Genomic DNA, 19,277 nt, shown 5'->3' with positions numbered 1-19,277 from the left:
CTTCAAGGAGCTCACATTGGCTAGCTTTCATCCTCTTAGTCAAGTAGGAAGTGAGGGCATTAAATAAGAGTATAGAGGCTAGGGTAGGATAATGGGCTTGGAGAAGGTAGAAAGGGCTTGAAAAACCATTGTGGGGATTTCAATAGGTACTTGAAGAAAGACTAAGGGTTTGGTGAGCAAGAAGAGTGAGAACCCAATGGGACCTAAAGAGTATGAATTGATAGGTGATCCAATCCAGTCAGCAAGCTTTCTTGACATTGTTTAGCAATACTTGAAAGTATAAGAGCAAAGAAAAAAGTGGGAGGGCCCAAATGTTGTACATGGACCTAGAACTGGGGACTGACATGGAAGGCAAGAAAGGGGCAAGAAAGATAGGGAGTTAGATGTAGCTATATTAAAATAGTCCAGGTTGGGTATGAGACAGATAAAGACAGAAGGGGCTTGGTCACCTTGGAGAATAGGGAATAGTAAAGGGGCCCAAATTTGGGAAGAGGGTGATAAATACGCTAGTCATGTATGATGGGGTGGGAGAAATGGAAGGAAAGGAAGATTTTCCCAGAAGAGAACCAAAGTTCCAGATCTTGCTGAAATCATCAATGAAGATAGAAGATCATCATGGAGTTCCTTTGGTAATGCCAGTGATGATGTGCAGATAGTGGTGTAAATGGATGGCATGGACTTCAACCGGAAATGTTTCCAAGTGATGGGGGAAGAATGATTGACTGAAAGGGGCTCTGAGTAACAAAAAGTAGAACAACCCTTTATCTTCTGCTACTGAGTCAGAGGAAGTGGAGAGAGCTACTTGTGGGGAAATAGTAGGATATAGAAAATGTCAGTAAAGGCAAGAAAGTGATGTGAGAACTCAGGAAAATCCTAAAAGGAATAAATCATCTGTGAAAGATCATCCCAATATGTATCTGCATGCATTAAGCGTTTGTAAAAGTTGCGAATGCATCCTGAGACATAGCTTCAAGTCTGTAGACTTCCCACATCATGTCTGTGTCACAGATCACCTCTGGAAAAAGGAAAAGTGGGTCCTCAGTACTTTCTCAGTGAAGATGATTAGGAAGTGAAGGAGGGAGACAAATTAAAACTTTCATGGGCAGGGATGGAGGAAGTTGGATAAGAAAGGTACACTTCAAAGTGGGGTTGGGGGGATAGTCAGAGAAATAAGGTCTGGAAGTGACTGTACAGTCGCTATACAAATTTATCTTTTCTACCATCCTCCTCCATTTCAAGGAACTTTTTTTCCCATCAGAATCTTCTCTCTCTTCAGAGTTTGCTCCTGGAAGGAGTGAGGTGGCGTCTGAGGGATTTTTGGATCTCTCTCCAAGAATGTTCCTGGGCTGCTGCATGGTAGTCAATATCACCTCCCCACAGAAGGGGCCTTGAGTAGAAGGGGTTCCATCAGGCAAAGCACAATGGGGAATAGGGAGGCTCTATCGGGTGCCCCGCCCCAGGGTAGGAGAGCAGAGTCCCTTTGCTTCTCTCCTATCTCCTCAGCTGCTCCACTGCTTGCTCAGCATAAGCTTTGCTATTGAGACATTCATCTTTCTCTTCCACAATGAAGAGAATATGGCCCTAGGCCTTTTCTACAGGAAGATTGCTTTGTTGGTTGCCTTCAGCTTTAGGGTCTTCCTTAATGTGACAAAAATTTATTGCTCCTGACATGTGTATCTGGGTGTACTCCTTCTGGACGGTGTTTGGGTTGATTACAAGATCCCTGTATTTGCACTGGGTCTCACGGATGGCATTGTTCCCATTGATGCAGATGGTGACTTCAACCTGTTCCAGGTGCACTACCATGGGCAGCGCAATCTCTGCACCTTTACATACTGAGATTACCCCAATCCCTGACTTGTGGGTCTGAAAGAGTAGAGAGAGGAGAACCCAGTTAGAGCATCCTTCCTGTACAAAATAGACCCTCCCAAATTCTGGGGAAAAGATGGACAGATAGAAATCATCCTGATCAGAATGGTCATTTGAATATCCAAACAACAGATGCTGCCCTTCCTCTCCAGAGTTCATTCTGAAACTGGCAGCTATCCCCAACCTTTTGGAAGTAGCAGCAGGCAATCACAATTTATGTTGTGACACTCCATTCCTTGTCACAAATACGCTCTTTGCACACTTACACACACCATGTGTAATATAGCATCTGGTTCAAACACTAAAGTGAATTGTATTTAACTTTGCTTAAAGGCTTGGGGGAGTACAAATTTGATAATATCTATTGAGAGAATTCCAGATGCCCTAGGCCTTTTAAAACAAGCATTGGCAATCATTATATTGGTCAGGGATCTTGGTTATCAAATGTCTTCTGTATTTCTTTAGTAAATACTAATGTGTGTGTGTGTATGTATGTGTATATATATATATATATATATATATATTCCCCAAAAGAATGCAAGTTCCACAGCAGCAATGATTTCATTTTTGTCTTTATAAGCACCTAGCATAGTTCCTGGCACGTAGGCCCTTAATAAATGATTGACTAAAAAATTCATTATAAAGGGTGTTCTAAAAGTTTTAGTGCAGTATTAAGCTACTGACATTTAATACTGCACTAAGATTTTGAGATACAATGAATATAGGCACAAATATAGGATATATATATATATATATATATATATATATATATATGCACAAACATTTGAGAACCCTAACATAGGAACCCCTTCTATCAACTCAAGCAACAATTTGATCTGGCTTTAGAGTCAAAGGTCCAGATCCCATCAGATCCCATCTCTGACTCTTGTTATGTGACCTTGGACAAGTTATTTAAGCTCTCTGAGCCTCTGTTTCTTTATCTGTAAAATAAGGACATTAGCTGGCTTCTAAGGTTCCTTCCTTACGGGTAACTGGTGGCTACAGCTATCCACTGCATGTAGCAACAGATAGCTCACTGAGGCTAAAGACAGGAAGAGCTTAGTTCCAGTCCAGCTTCAGATACTCCCTTACTGTGTGACCTTGAACAAATCACTCGATCACTGTTTGTCTTAGTTTCCCCAACTATAAAATGGGCATGAGAGCAGCACTTACTTTACTAAGTTGTTGTGAGGATCAAATGCGATATTTGCAACATGCTTAGTACAGTGCCTGGCATATAGTAGGGACTATATAAAGGCTTATTGCCTTCTCTTCTGTGATTCCATAACCATGACCTCCAGGTGCCTGAGGCACATAAAGGTTAGTTGACTGGCAAGTTAACACCAGAGGAAAGTTTTGAACCAGTCTTCCAGACTCCCAATCCAACCTACTAAGTAGCAGGGCACGTTGCCTCTAGAAAACAGTACATTGTCTTTGTGATGATGATGCCACCACAGAGAAAGAAAGACAAGGAATGTAAGTGATTAGTGGCTACTGAGGATGGTAGGATCATAAGCTAGACAATACTTTGCAGGTCATCAGATCCCCTCCCTTCCTATTTTTTTTTTTTTTTTGGTGAGGCAATTGGGGTTAAGTGACTTGCCTAAGGTCACACAGCTAGTGTCAAGTGTTTGAGGTCGGATTTGAACTCAAGTCCTCCTGACTCCAGGGCAGGTGCTCTATCCACTGCGCCATCTAGCTGCCTCTCATCCCTTCCTTTTACAAAGGAGGGAGATGAGGTCTAGTTACAGGCAGGATGTGAAAATAGGGCCATGGATTCCAAATCCAATGTTCTTTCCACTGTAATACACTTTAAGCTATAGTAGGAAGGGAGGAGAATGCTGTTTGTGTGGCCTCTTTGGCTTTCTTTGGAAAAATATACTTCATTAAATATTTAAGCTTTCAAATACCTATTTTTATCACATACTTTTAAAAGCCCAATTTATGTGTAACAGTATCCAAATTAAAAACTTGTTTTGTCTAACAGCATTTCTATTACAATGATCTCTCAAGTTTCACGATATAAGAGAATTCAGAAATGTAATAACAACATAAACAATATCATGTAACTAAAACATGAAAACATGTGCTCTTTTCACTGCATGAAGTAGAGAAGAAGACTGTCTCATTGGCATTACAACCATGGATGAGTGGTAGGAGGGATGAGTGCGACAAAGTGGAAGCAACAGGACCAAAAAGATTACACCAACAAAACTCTTCCTTTTCACTGACTAAAATGTAGTTGGCCTACCTCAGACTGGCACCATTAGTTAGACACCTGTCTGCCTTTATGTACCTCAATATAAAATACAGCCCTCAATACTCACAGAACATCTGGGGGCCAGGCTATTAACTATACCAGGTGTTCTTAACCTGGGAGATGGAGGGGTCCTTGAAATTGGATAGGAAAAAAATCAAAACTTTATTTTCACTAATCTCTAAGTAAAATTTAGCATATCCCTTAATTGTTTTAAAAAAACCACCATTGGGGCAGCTAGATGGATAAAGCACCAGCCCTGGATTCAGGAGGACCTGAGTTCAAATGCAGCCTCAGACACTTGATAGCAAGTACTAGCTGTGTGGCCCTGGGCAAGTCACTTAACCCTCATTGCCGCCCCCCCCAAAAAAAACAACAACAAAAAACCCACCATTTTTCTGAGATGGTGTCCATAGATTTCATCAGAGAGCCAAGAAAAAAGTTAAGAATCCCTGGTGTAGGCAAAGTCAACCTTCTGAAAATAATTATGCATTCCACTTCATTTCTCCAAGTAAGAGAACTATGGAGCCCTGGTAGGTCACAGTCCAGCAGAATAGAAGATACAATTTTCTGTGTATCTTTTTTTCCCCTGTGAAGAATAGCTCCATCATTGTTCTCTGCCACTATCATTCAATACACCCTGAAGTCAGGTCAACTCAGAATGAAGCTGGTTTTATATTTTGAAACCCTAGACCAGGCTAGCATAGGTGGCTAATTTCAACCATGGTCATCTCAGTGTGACTATAATAAATATCAAGCGAACTGGACTAAGAAATGCTTAAGGTCTCTTTTGGCTCTGAAACTGATTCCTGAAACAACTCCCAAGGACTCTGATCCAGTGGGTACCCTACAAGTCTGTTCCAGGTCAGGATTTAGATCAGTGACTCAGACCAGGATCTGGAAGCTTTGAAAGTAAAAGATACTTTCAGGTGGTGCATCAGCATATTGGCAGCTTCTTCGAAATATTCTAGGTCTACTTTCAGTAAGTTGCTGGGCAGATCTTCATAGGCAAAATATACCAACACCAATAAACTGAAGCAATGATTGGCCAAGAGACTAGCCCAAAATTCAACCAGTCCACCAATGCCACCAAATAAATCAATTACCCCTGGAAAAGGGCCTTCTCCTAAGGCAGAGTGGACAAAGGAACAAGGACAAAGAAAACATGGAAAATATTTGCCAGCCAAAGGCAGATCACAGTGTAAAAACATAGGTAGTTTCAAATAAATGGCAAATAAGTTATTTTGGCTTGTAAATATCCAAATTAATTATAATGGACATATTAAAAAAAACCTTATATGCATCCAGAGAAAGAACTAATAAATAGAAGTATGCATAGAATAATACTACATATATACCTATTTATGTCTCATGGTGGCCATCTCTAGGGTGAGGGGAGGGGGAGAAAAAAAGAAATTTACATTATAACTCTATTGAATATTTAAAAGGAATAGCAAGTTGTACATAATAATTTGCAACGTCATCTGCAATCATCTTTTTTATTATGCTGTTATGGAAATGCTTATTTTATTCCATAAATTAAAAATAAAATACATTTTTAAAAAATGAATGGCACTTCTAACGTACCAAACAAATGAAAGAATTTCAGAGCTGGAAGGGGGGCCTCAGCAGTCATTTAGTTCAACCCATACCCTGAGAAATTCCCACTCTAAAATAAGCACTTTTTATTTTTGTGGGGCAATGGAGGGTTAAGTGACTTGCCCAGGGTCTCACAGCTAGTAAGCGTCAAGTGTCTGAGGTCAGATTTGAATTCAGGTCCTCCTGAATCCAGGGCTGGTGCTTTATCCACTGTGCCATCTAGCTGCCCAGAATTTCCACTCTAAAATATCAGGCTATAGGGGTTCTATTTGAAGATTTCCACCTCTCAAGGCATCCCATTCTACTTTGTGACAGTTCTAATTTGTATCTTTGCAGCTTCCACCTACCACTTCTGGTCCTATCTTCTGGGTCCAAACATGACAGATTGAATCTCTCATGTGACAACACTTCAAATATTTGAAGGGAATTGTGATTACTACTCTGAATCTTATCTTCTTCAGGCTAAATATCCTTGATTCTTTCCACCTATGCCGTATGGCATGAAATCAAGACCTTTCCCCAGGTCAGTTACCATTTTCCATACAGTTTTCAGTTTGTTGATATCCTTTTTAAACCACAGTCCCCAGAACTGAATTCAATATTCTGGATGTGGTCTGGTGAGGGCAGAGTAGAAATGATCAACAGCTCCTACTTCCTAGAAGGTATGACCTTTTATTGTTTTTTTTTCTTAACAAGTTTTTCAGGATATTTCCTGTTTCTTATATCAGCATGGTATATCCCATGTATTCCTTCCAGCTCCCTTCCCAGGAAACCATCCCATATGACAAATAGCATTTTTTAGAGGAAAAACACAAGTCAGCACAATTGATTGAGTAATGGAAAAAGTCCAAAAACATGTCTAACACTCGAGGATCTCCTACTTCCAGAAAGGGGGCAGATTGGGGGTGTCCTCTCATCTCCTTTCATTCAAGTTCTCTCTGATTTGTATAATTTTGTTACATTTACTTTTGCTTTTTTGATGTATTCTTTCTCTTTACATTGTTGAAGTCATTGTGCATGTTGTTTTCTTGGCCCTGCTTATTTCACTCTGCATCAGTTCATATAGATCTTTCCATGTTTCTCTGTGTTCATCACACTTATTGTTAGAGCAGACTAATATTCTGTCACATTCATGCACCAGAATTTGGTTAGTCACTCCCCAATTGAGGAGTATCTGTTCTGAAGTATACTTCTCTTTTTTTTCTTATTGTTTACTTCTAAAGAGAGTGATGGAGAAAATTTTTAATTTTTTAGAAATTTTTTCAATAATAAACATTTTTATTTCTAGTTTGGGGTTCCAATTTTTATCCTTCTTTCCCTCCCTCCCCTCCCCCTCCCTGAGGTGGCAAACAATCAGATATACAGATTATACATGTATAATTATGTTAAACATTATCATATTTGTCATTTTGTCTAAGAAAACTTGATTAAAAGAAAAAAATGAAAGTGAAAAAATAGTATGCTTCAGTCTGTTCCATCAATTTCAGTTCTTTCTTTGGGGCTAGATAGCATGTTTAATCAATAGTCTTTTGGGATTGTCTTGGATCATTGTATTGTTGTGAATACTCAAGTCATTCACAGTTCTTCATTAAACAATATTGCTGTTTCTATGTACAGTGTTCCCTTGGTTCTGCTCACTTGACAATACATCATTTCATACATGTCTTTCCAGGCCTTTCTGAAGTCATCCTGCTGGTCATTTCTTACAGCACAATAATATTCCATCATCATCATATACCACAGTTTGTTTAGCCATTTCCCAATTGATGGGCATTCCTTTGATTTCCAATTCTTAGCCACCACAAAAAGAGCTGCTATGAATATTTTTGTACAAATAGTTCTTTTTCTCTTTTTGGGGATGTCTTTGGGATATAAACCTAGCAGTGGTGTTGCTGGATCACAGGGTATACACAGTTCTATAGCCCTTTGGGCATAGTTCCAAATTGAAGTATGCCTCTCTTAAATGCAGCCCGTGATTTTAGCTTTTTTGGATACCACATCACACTGTTGGTTCATATCGAAAAGTTCAGGGGCAGCTTAAGTGATGCCATAGTGCCTAGGGCCATGGGCATGAAGTCAGGAAGACCTGAATTCAAATCTGGCCACGTGTACTCCCAAACTATGTGACCCTGAGCAAGTCTCTTAACCTCTATTTGCCTCAATTTCCTCACTGGTAAAATGAAGATAACAAGAGCACCTACATCCAAGGATTGCTGTGAAGATAAAATGAGACAATATTGTCAAGTGCTTAGCATGGTGACTAGCACACATCTGGCACTTAATAAATGCTTCTTTCCTTCTTTCCAATAGAACTCCCAGCAAGGTTTTTCAGGCAAACTGCTAACTATGCACCTTCCATCTTGTACTTGTGAAAGTGACGTTTTGTATTTAAGCATAAAGGCTTGTATCCTGTTGAATTTCATCTTATTGGATTCAACCAATTCTCTTAACGTCTTCCAAAGCTTTTTGTATCCTGACTCTCATTCAATGTGTTAGCTATCCTCTGTCAGTATTGTGAGTGGTGTTGGTCTATGCCCTTAACACGTTTCTTTTCAAAAAATGTTAAATACCACAGGGACCAAGCACAGGGCCTTGGTGTACTCCACCCAGAGAGCTTCCTACCATACTAACATTGAAGCACTAAAGAGGAGTCTTGGATTGTAGTTTTATAACCAATTATAAATCATATAATTGTATGATAATCTAGCCTACATATCTCCCTTTTTTATGATAGTATGAAATATTTATAAAGTTCTTGTAAAAATCAGGATCAACTATGTTCCTAATCTATCAGTTTAGCAGACTTTTATAAAGATTAAGAGATTGGAAGGTTTCTGTTATGATTCAAATTTGATCTTACAGTAATGAGATTGTTGTTGTTGTTAGTGGTGGTGGTGGTATCATTATTGTGCATTATTATTGGGCTGGGGAGAGAGGAGTTCAGATAGAGATCATTCAAGGACAAGTTGCTGTCATTCTTTTATATTTAATGTTCTGTGGATAGTTTTGGAGGCAGATAAAGTGATTCTTTCATAACTGAATAGAGTATTGGGTTATAAGCTCATCTTCCATAGACTCACTAAAGGCATCTTTGGACAATTCCAGTAGAGACAGGACAGCAAGTATAACATCTGCTTCATCCTGTTCCCACATGGTTTTAATTCATTCCACTAGTTCTGTATACTTTGAACATTTTTCATTCCATTTAAGGTGATATTCATTAAAAAATAACTATTCTTTGATTTTAAAGAAATCAAAGCTATGTCAGGGTTTTAATGTGGGCAAGAGTTACGTCTATAATGATGTGTTACTTGTAGTACAATTTATTTCTTGAATTCTCAACAATACTCAGAGGAGCATTATATAGGTATATCATAGAGGGGTCTTATTGGCTATTCAGTTATTGATAATAGTACTTTTCTGGTGTTCAATTCTAGCCACCTATCATGTCTTGATAGGTAATCACTAGATGTTCAGTTTTATATACAATGCTGTTGCCACAGATGATCTTCCTACAAATTCTGGTGTCAGTGGACTGATCCTAAATACTATCCTAAGTGCTACTGTTTTAATAAACAAGTCCACAGAATTCAAACATTTGTTCACTTTTTGTCCACATGTTCTTGGTTGAGATCACATGGATGCCAACCTTTGGGTTCTACTCTTAGATCTTGGCCACTTCCTAGGGTCTGTATAGAGATTAAATAAATCACTTTCAGTTATATTTAGGACAAATCCCAATAGCATATAACTTTGTCAGTCATTCCTATTGCTTTGTGAAGTGGGTCTATTTGTTCCCAAAACTTTATTTCCTGTATGTTTTTGTCCTATCAGGAGTTCTGGGAATATAAGATTCCCTTCCTCCTTTTTGATGAGGAATGTTCATGTCTCTATTGCTGACTTTGGGATGAGCCTCATGTTTCATTAACCATAGCATTGGGTTTTGTTGTGTGTTGGAAAATGTTCTAGATGAAAGGTTCTTAACATTATTTATGTCAGAGACCTCTTTAGCAGTCTAGTAACTCCTATGGTACCCTTCTTAGATTTTTAAAAAAATTAATAAATGAAGGAAATGCCAAATTTCAGTTAGAGGTTAGTAAAAATGAAGATGCAATTTTTTCCATCCAAATATTAATGGACCACCTTGAAATCTATGTGCAGATTTCTGGGGTGGACTCATGGATTCCAACTTAAGAAGTCCTTTCTAGATGCATTGTTGTGCATTTTCCCATGCTAAAAGTCTATGTTGACTGCTATTTCATGGCAGTTAATTGCTCTTAAGTGTCTTTTTCCCATTAAGTTTTGACTGCAAGATGCCATTTAGGCTTTTCACATTCACAGCCACAGTTTTCTCCCTCAGAGCCTTTTTGCTCAGTGTGTCTTTTAGGGGGAAAAAAAATCTTGGTAGACAGTAAAATCTTTAATGTATATAACTGTCACCATCATTCACCAGTTTGGTTTGACCTTAGGATTCAAGATCGAAGTCATCAATCTCTTTTTTATCCTTGGCACACATTAAGAATTTTACATTGAGTGAATACAAATATTATTGGAGAAAGTTTCCATAAGATTAAATTTAATGTGTTTTTTAGTGGAGCCATAGAATGTGATACCATCTGTATATATGAAATGATCATTACAATGTTTTGGTACAACTCCCTCTTTCACTTAAAAGCCATATATAGTTACATTCAGGGGTGATAATGGATTTAAGGCTAGACAGAACCATAATGGGTCTTTAACTGTCCTCCCTGGAAGATACCAATTTTGTTAACAATTGTTCTTAATGCTGTTATGTTGGTTATATTTTAAATTTTAAAATATATTTCCGTTTGAATATCAAATATTCTAGCATTCTCACTATGCTCAGATCTCTTTTATTTATTAGCAATATATAATGACCCAGTATATGATAATCATATCAGGGGTAATTAGTAAAGATGGTGTAAATGTTAAAGTACCTTTGGGTGCTTTGCAATTACCAAGTAAATAATTGATGACATTTGTAACCCTGGGATTTTTAGCTCAATCTTTTTGCTCCTCAGTCAACATATCAGGAGGTTTTGGGGTTTTTTTGTATTGTTTTGTTTTTTGGTGAGGCAATTGGGGTTAAGTGACTTGCCCAGGTCAGCACAGCTAGTAAGTGTTAGTGTCTGAGGCCAGATTTGAACTCAGGTACTCCTGACTCCAGGGCCGGTGCTCTCTCCACTGCACCACCTAGCTGCCCCATATTGGGAGTTTTAAATAAATATTTATGAGGTTTTTTTGAGCCATAGAAGCCAAAAATACTTTTTTTTTAAAGTACCTAAAAGTAATGTCTATATTTTGATAGATCATGTGTTATGTTTCAGTAATAACGTGATGATTTTCAGTTAAAAAAAAAAAAAGACAATCAGGCTTTCATCAGAGATGAAACTGGTAAAGTGCTTTGCTAATAAAAACTTGTGTAATTCATGCACCACCATAAAGTGCTTCAGCCAATAATTACAGCTCTTGTTTGACCCCCTATTTGCTGTTTTGCAGAGAAGCTAGAGTTTCGATCACCTCTTCTGCATGACTCATCTCATTCATTATATTCATGGCATGCAGGCTTTCTTTTTCCATTTTTTTTTTTAATGAGGCAATTGGGGTTAAGTGACTTGCCCAGGGTCCACAGCTAATAAGTGTTAAGTTGTCTGAGGCCAGATTTGAACTCAGGTACTCCTGACTCCAGGGCCAGTGCTCTATCCACTGCGCCACCTAGCTGCCCCTCCTTTTCACTTTTAATGGGAAGAAGACACAAGAGCAATTAACTGCCATAAAATAGCTGTCAATATAGACTTTTAGTATGGGAAAAGTGATCATTTGGTCTAACTCTTATGGACATATATAAGACCAGAAATGTTTCAGATCCTCCATCTCTGGGTTCTCTCTCTCCTCAATGTCTGCTTCTCAATTCCCAAAGTATAATTTTGATTGATGTTGAATGCTCTAATTTTGGTTTTTGTGCTGCTTCGACTCCTTGTATCACCTTAAGTTTTTGGATTTCTCTCTGAATTGTTGATTGAACACATCAAGAAAATCTGATATTTTGGTTATACAGATTTCATTTTCTAAGTTTATTTTTAGTGCTCTTAATTGAGCGATATATGCTCAAATTTTCTACTGTTAGTCATTAATATGATCAGCTAGTTATGCATACAATCTTCTTAGGTCTTTTCATACATCTTCAATGGTTTTCTCAAGTCATTCCTGCCATAATGGTATTTGACATCTGTCCATAGGAATATGCATAGATAGTCCCACTTTTCCTTCTAGGTGACATAGCAGATATAGTACACTGGGCCTGAAGCTAGGAAGACCTGAGTTTAAATCCAGCCTCTGACACTTACTAGCTAGGTTGTCCTAGACAAGTCACTTATCATCTGTCTGGCTCAGTCTCCCTAACTGGAAAATGAAGATAGTAATAGAATCTATCTCCCAGGGGGTTGTTGTGAGGATCAACCAAGATAGTATTTGTAAAGCACTTGGAACAGTGTCTGGAACATAGTAGGCATTTAATAAATGATTCTCTCCTCTCCCCCCCCCCCACGGCCTTTATCATAATAAAAGTTATAGCAAGTACTCTTAAGTTCCAGTCCTGAAATATCTTTGCACTCTGTCACATATCGTGGGAGATTTTTATTCCATGATAGTTACAGGAAACCCCAGCTTTTTAAAAATTACTCTGTTTTTGTATTATTGTTTTACTCATTGGATTTGCGCCATCAAATTAAAAATGGCTTATTAAAATTCCATTCTATATAACTATCTCCTTTTCTAAATCATTCAAGCCATGATGTTACTTTTGTCATCTATTTCATTATTAGGTAGCACTAAAGGAGTTTGTGTTCAATATAAATTTCTAATTTTCTCAGGTACTTCAGATTTAAGGACCTCTTCCATTTCAACTTTTTTTTCCCCACCAAATATGGGTTCAGGAATAAAATTATTCTTTATGATTACTCTGCACTGATTATCAAATGCATCATGTAATGCAGAGTAAAGGATATAATTGACAAAAAGCATTATAACATCTTTGCTAAGTAAGATCTATTTCTAATTGTGATAGCATATTCACACATGATAAAAGTATTTATATCTTCATTAGATTTCACTTGTACTGGTGAATTTGCCTCAGGGGGTCAGTGCCCCTCTACTTTAAAGCACTTCTGACAGGTAAAGCTGGTGTTTCTGATTTGTTCTAATGTATCCTGCTTTCTTGAGGTATAAAAACAAAAAGGAGTAGCTCTTGATCCACTGTATTTAAAGCTGATTATCACAATGGTTGTAATTCTGCCATCTATGCCACCCTGTCTATTTCTAGATTCATAGCATCAGTTTCATCATACAAGCTGGCACTAACCCAATCAGTGGTAATACTAAAGCCCATTTAGTGTCTTTCAGTTCCTGTTAGGCTTTCACAGAAACTACCTTGGTCTTTTGGCACACAGAGAATCCAGAATATTTCACCATTGCTGGAATTCCTTTTTTTTTTTTTTTTTAATAATCTCACCCACTCAAGACATGGACACTGGATTGTGCTTTAGTGGTTACTATTAACTTCATCATCATCATTTCATCTTTGTATCATGATTTTTTTTTTCATTCTTCTCATCTTGTTAGAAGGAACCCAGATAGGAATGATTCTGAGATAATTCACTGTTGAACTAATTTTCTTTTATATTTAATGTTCTACAGATGATTACAGAAGTAGATAAGATAACTCATTTTTATATTTAAAGTAAAAGTATTATGATGCAAATTCATCCTACATAAATTTATTGAAACCTTCTTCGGTATAATTCCATTAGAGACAAGATAACAGGGAAGATATGTATCTCATCCTAATCACAATTTCCCCCCCTGTTTTTGTTTTTGTTCCCATTTTTTTGTGATCTCATTTGTAGTTTCCTTGGCAAAGAAAATGGAGTGGCTTGCCACTTCCTTCTCCAGATCATTTTACAGATGAGAAAACTGAAGCAAACAGGGCTAAGTGACTTGTTCAGTGTCACACAGCTATTAAGTATCTGAGGCTGGATTTGAACTCAGGAAGATGAGTCTTCTTGACTTCAGACCCAGCATTCTATACACGGCACTACTCATCTGTGTACCCCCCCACACCCCCTCTTGCCCCCACCCCTCCAATTAGATCTCTCTTTTTTATTATAAAAGTATTTTATTATTTTCCAGTTACATGTAGAGATAGTTTTCAACATTTGTTTTTATAAGATTTCTTGTTTCAAATTTTTCTCCCTCCCTCCCCTCCTTTCCTGTCCCCAAGACAGCAAGTAATTTGATATAGGTTATATATGTACAATAACATTAAACACATTTCTGCATTAGTCATGTTATAAGAGAAGAATCAGAGCAAAAAGGAAAAACCTCAAAAAAGAAAAACAACAGCACCAACATTTTTTTCTTTCTGGATTTGGAGAGCATTTTCCATCATGAGTCCTTTGGAACTATCTTGGACCATTGTATTGCTAAGAAGAATCAAGTCTATCACAGTTGATCAACACATAATGTTGATAATACTGTGTACAATGTTCTCTTGGTTCTGTTCATCTCACTCATCATCAGTTCATGCAAGTCCTTCCAGGTTTCTCTGAAATCTGTCTTCTCATCCTTTCTTACAGCACAATAGAAATCCATTACATTCATATACCACAACTTGTTCAGCCATTCCCCAATTGATGGGCAGCCCCTCAATTTCCAATTCCTTGCAACCACAAAAAGAGCAGCTATAAATATTTTTGTACATGTGGGTCCTTTTCCCTTTTTTATGTAGATCTCTTTTAAAAAAGTTTTTCATTATATGGAGCTTGGAGATTACAGGCATTTGGTATAGTGACAACTATTTTAAATGTTGGTCTTCAGTTTTTGTGAATTAATGTCAAATTTGGGCGATTGTCAGCAATGATTTAGTCTGATAAGTCTAGTTCTGGTTTAGTTTATTGTTTCATTTTACCAGAATATTTTGAGATTTATATTTGTAAGATGGGGATTTCTCCTATCAGTTCACAAAATAAAGTGAACTTTTGACATAGAATTCTAACCATCAGTTCATGTCTGCTAGATAATTATAACCTTCTGTGTTGCAGTTTCTGCCACTTCCTTACATAATCTATATTCATTGCTAAGTCCAAGCTCCTTAAAGATAACTATAACTTCTAGGAACAAAGACCTCATGCTGAATTGCCATCATAAACTTTTCATTTCCAGAAACAAATCTGCCTGCATAATTCAGCCAATGGTTCTGTGCTTCTCTGGCAAGTATTGTTGGCTAAACACATACATATATTGTCCAGGGATGGACTTTGGATTCTTTTTCTTGTCTTAGCTACTTCTGAGGGTCCATCCCAAGCACTGAGTTAATTCAACAAATCCTTTGGTGCATACTTCTTTCAGCTTCTGTTATTACTCAAGGAAGTGATATATGATTATTTAAAATATTTTTGTAGGATTTTAATCCATTTGCCATATGCTTTAAGAGTTTCTTTCAATCTTCTTTTTGCTTTTTTTTGGTTAGAAACTAATAATCCTTGGATAAGCTGTCTTATGGTGATGGGGCTTCAGGATCATTAATATTGTACAAACGTTAAGATACTTTCCAAATCTTTTATGGCTAACTTTAGAGTTCTAAAGACATTCACTAGGACTGGCATTGGGCAAGCGGTGATTGATGTCAATGGAGACATCCCATTCAGTTTTTGTTTGTTTGTTTGTTTGGGGGTTTTGGGGGGGGAGGGGTGAGACAATTGGGGTTACATGACTTGCCCAGGGTCACACAGCTAGTAAGTGTTAAGTGTCTGAGGCCAGATTTGAACTCAGGTCCTCCTGAATCCAGGGCTGGTGCTCTATCCACTGCACCACCTAGCTGCCCCTCCTATTCAGTTTTTATTTCAGTATGCCAGTAGGTCTCTTAATGCATTCACCCACTGCCTTCTCAATACATTTATATTTAATGTGACCTGCCTGAAAGAGATTTGTGCTTATTTGTGCTTATCACACTCTTCTATTGGTTCAAAGCTTGAACCATTCAGGCTCTTTCACTGTTATACATTAATAATCTTAACACTTGTGGAGTCAAAATATCTTGATATCACTGAGGAAAGATTCCATGAGGCAAGGAGGCAATTCAACATACTTTTTGGTAAAGCCATATAACTTGACATTGCCCAAGTACATCAACTGATTAAGTTGCTTTGGTTCAATCCCCATACTCTTATTTTGGAATTCATACTTAGTTTTATTTGGGAGATAGGATGGTGGAGTAAATATAGAAAGAATTATAATGAGTTTAAGCTGTTTCCCTTGGTGGAAAAGTGGCACATTTCATGTGAATCATTCTTGACATGATTTTTGGTGGCATGTTTTAAATGCAGAAGTTTTTCATATGACCATCATATATTCCATGGGCAGCTAGGTGGCACAGTGGTGCTGGGCCTGGAGTCAAGAATATGCATTTTCCTGAGTTCAAATCCTACTTCAAACACTACCACTTGCTTGACCCTGGACAAGTCACTTTACCCTTGCTTGCCTCAGTTTCCTCATCTGTAAAATGAGCTGGAGAAGGAAATGGCAAACCACTCCAGCCAGTATCTTTGCCAAGAAAACCCCAAATGAGGTTGGTCACAAAGAGTTAGATAATGGAAACAGCTAAACAAAATGATCTATTCTAGTATTTTCATTATACTTGGATCAATTTCATATATTTTGCAATATATAAATAACCATAAGAGTGGAACCTGGGTTAATGGCTTTGCTATATTCAAGAAAGGCAGTATAGGGGCAGCTAGGTGGCGCAGTGGATAAAGCACCGGCCTTGGATTCAGGAGTACCTGAGTTCAAATCCGGCCTCAGACACTTGACTTACTAGCTGTGTGACCCTGGGCAAGTCACTTAACCCCCATTGCCCAGCAAAAAAACCAAAAAAAACCAACAAAAATAAGGAAGGCAGTATAAATGTTATGATACTTAGTAGCATCTTATTCAATAATTAATAATCAATAATAAATTGCTACTTATTTAACTAGTACCTTTTAGCAGATACTTTTTAGATCTTAGCCAACATAGCACTTTTTGTCTAAGAATTTATAAGTTGGGGGGCAGCTGGATAGAGCACTGGCCCTGGATTCAGGAAAATCTGAGTTCAAATCCAACCTCAGACACTTGACACTTACTAACTGTGTAACCCTGGGCAAGTCACTTAACCACTATTGCCTCACCAAAAAAAAAAATACGTTTCAAAAATTTATAGGTTGTTTTAGTGATAGAAGCTAGAAGTGTTCTATATAAAGTACACAATGATGCAATTAGCCTATATTTGGAAAGATCACTAGTCTTATTTTTTGTTAATAAAAGTGTAAGACCTTGTGTTAAGAAGAGTGAGACTGGGATCTAAGACAACTCTGAAGGACTTATGAAAAATGCAATCCATCTCCAGAGAAAGAACAGTTGGTGTCTGAATATAGATTGAAGCATAATTTGTTTAGTTCCTTTTTCTAAAATTTTTGTCTATTTTCTTTTACAACTTGACTAATGTGGAAATGTTTTCCATGACTTGGAAGAAAGAGAATTTGGAACACAAAGTTTTAAAAATCGACGTTAAAATTTGTTTTTACATGCAATTTGGGAAAAATAAAATTCTAAATAAAGAAAAACAATAAAATAAAGAAAGCTGAAAAAAGAAAAGAAATATGGGACTGAGCTTAAATCTGAGAAGCTGGAAAATGCCTTCTTAGTAATTAGTATGCCAATGAATTTGAATCAATAATTATAGATCTTCTCCAACCCTGATACATTATAGTTTTGCAGAGAAGCTATAGTTTAAATCACCACCCCTGAAGTAACCACCTTCATTTGTTATATCATCTGCACATAAGGTGTCTGCTACCTATTTGATCCAACTTGTATTTTAGTAATGTCGGACTTCCTTCAATCACATGTCTATGCAATCTCCCACATCTGCTTTATTTGGGGATTCTCTGATTTCTTTACTTTCCAAGCCTCTGGTAAAGTTTCGAGTTGCTGTTGAATTATTTATTTTGATTTTTTGTGTTATCTTGGCTCTATCAAGTCCAGTGCTCTATCCACTTGATCATGTTGCCCAATTTCTAATAAAGATATTATTATTATTATTATTATTATTATTATTATCTGAAAGTCTTCCAGACCATCAATACACAAATGAAAAATCCCACCTGGAGGGAGGAAGAAAGATCCTCAAATTCAACCTTCTCTAATTGGGATCCTCTGTAGCCCAGGGCTGGAGAACCAATGTTCTATCATCTGAATAGCCTTTGGTTGAACCTTGGGAGAATCCTCCAAGAGAAATGAATCATAGAGGCCAAGTTGTATGTAAAAGGGGCTATTCATTACATCCTGTTTTATTTAGTAGTTTCCAAAATGGCTTTAAGGACCAGAAGAGATCCACGGGATGAATGCCCATATAGTCACCCCCAAGAGCAGCTGCTTGCTCTAGGTCCACATTGCCAGCCTTATCAGCCTTATAGAAAGCTTGAGACTGGAAGAGCTTCCTCTTTTCATCTGTCAGTGATGCCTTGAAGGTTACCACCTGAAAAGGATGAAGTCCAGTTGCTCTGATGCACAATGGTTCATCAGCAAGAACTGTTTCTGGAGTTACTATCAACTGGGCCATTGACAAAGTGTGATGTGTGGAGAAAATGATACTTAAAGATAAAAGAACAAAGAAACCAAAAATCATAAATATACAATTTCTGAAATATAGGATAGGAAGGGTGGGGAGGGGAGGGGAAGGAAAAGGGGGAGAATATCAATAAAGAATAGGTAAAGATGGTGAAAAATAATATGAAAAGAAAAGAAAATGAGTAAAGGGGAAAGATAGAAAGGAGGAATGAATGACAGAGGAATGAAGGGTAAGAAGAAAAGGGAGGGAAAAGGGAAGAAGAAAAGGAAAAGGAAGGAAAGAGAAGGAAAGAAGGAAGGAGAAAGAGAGAGGTGAGGGAGGGAGGAATAGACCCTAGGAAGTTCTCAAAAGAAAATCTAAGAAAGAAGTCAGTATGTCTATTATCAATCCATATGTTTATAATAAAGCCTCCTATGTTTCTCTACATCATTGCAGAATGGGTAGCTAACAAGGTGAACTAAAGTTTTTCTTTTTTAATATTTTTATTTATTTTGTTATTTCCCAAGCATATATTTTGATTTAACATTTTGAACTCCAAAATCAATCCCTTCTTCCCTCCCTCTCCTTCTCCTTCCCTCTGGTGGTAAGCAATCATATAGGTTATGCATGTGTAATTATGTAAAAATTACCACATTTAGTCATTTTGTATAAGAAAACTAAAATAAAAGGAAAAAATGAAAGAAATAAAATGAAAAATATCATGCTTCAAGTTTGTGTTCAATCAATATCAGTTCTTTCTTTAGAGATTGATAATATGCTTCATCATTAGTTCTTTGGGATTGTCTTGGATCATTGTATTGCTGAGAATAGTTGTCATTCACAGTTTTTCATCAAACAATATTGCTGTCACTGAGCACAATG

The 19,277-nt window shown here is 37.4% G+C and overlaps 1 pseudogene; it reads right to left on the bottom strand.

Annotated features, from left to right (window-relative positions):
- Positions 1–1,272: 1,272 nt before the first annotated feature.
- Positions 1,273–18,407, bottom strand: LOC122739061 (annotated as a pseudogene).
- Between the last annotated feature and the right edge of the window lie 870 nt (positions 18,408–19,277).

This window comes from Dromiciops gliroides, chromosome 1, assembly GCF_019393635.1.
Source record: "Dromiciops gliroides isolate mDroGli1 chromosome 1, mDroGli1.pri, whole genome shotgun sequence".
Taxonomy (NCBI): domain Eukaryota; kingdom Metazoa; phylum Chordata; class Mammalia; order Microbiotheria; family Microbiotheriidae; genus Dromiciops; species Dromiciops gliroides.
This window is presented reverse-complemented; position numbering and strand designations above follow the sequence as displayed.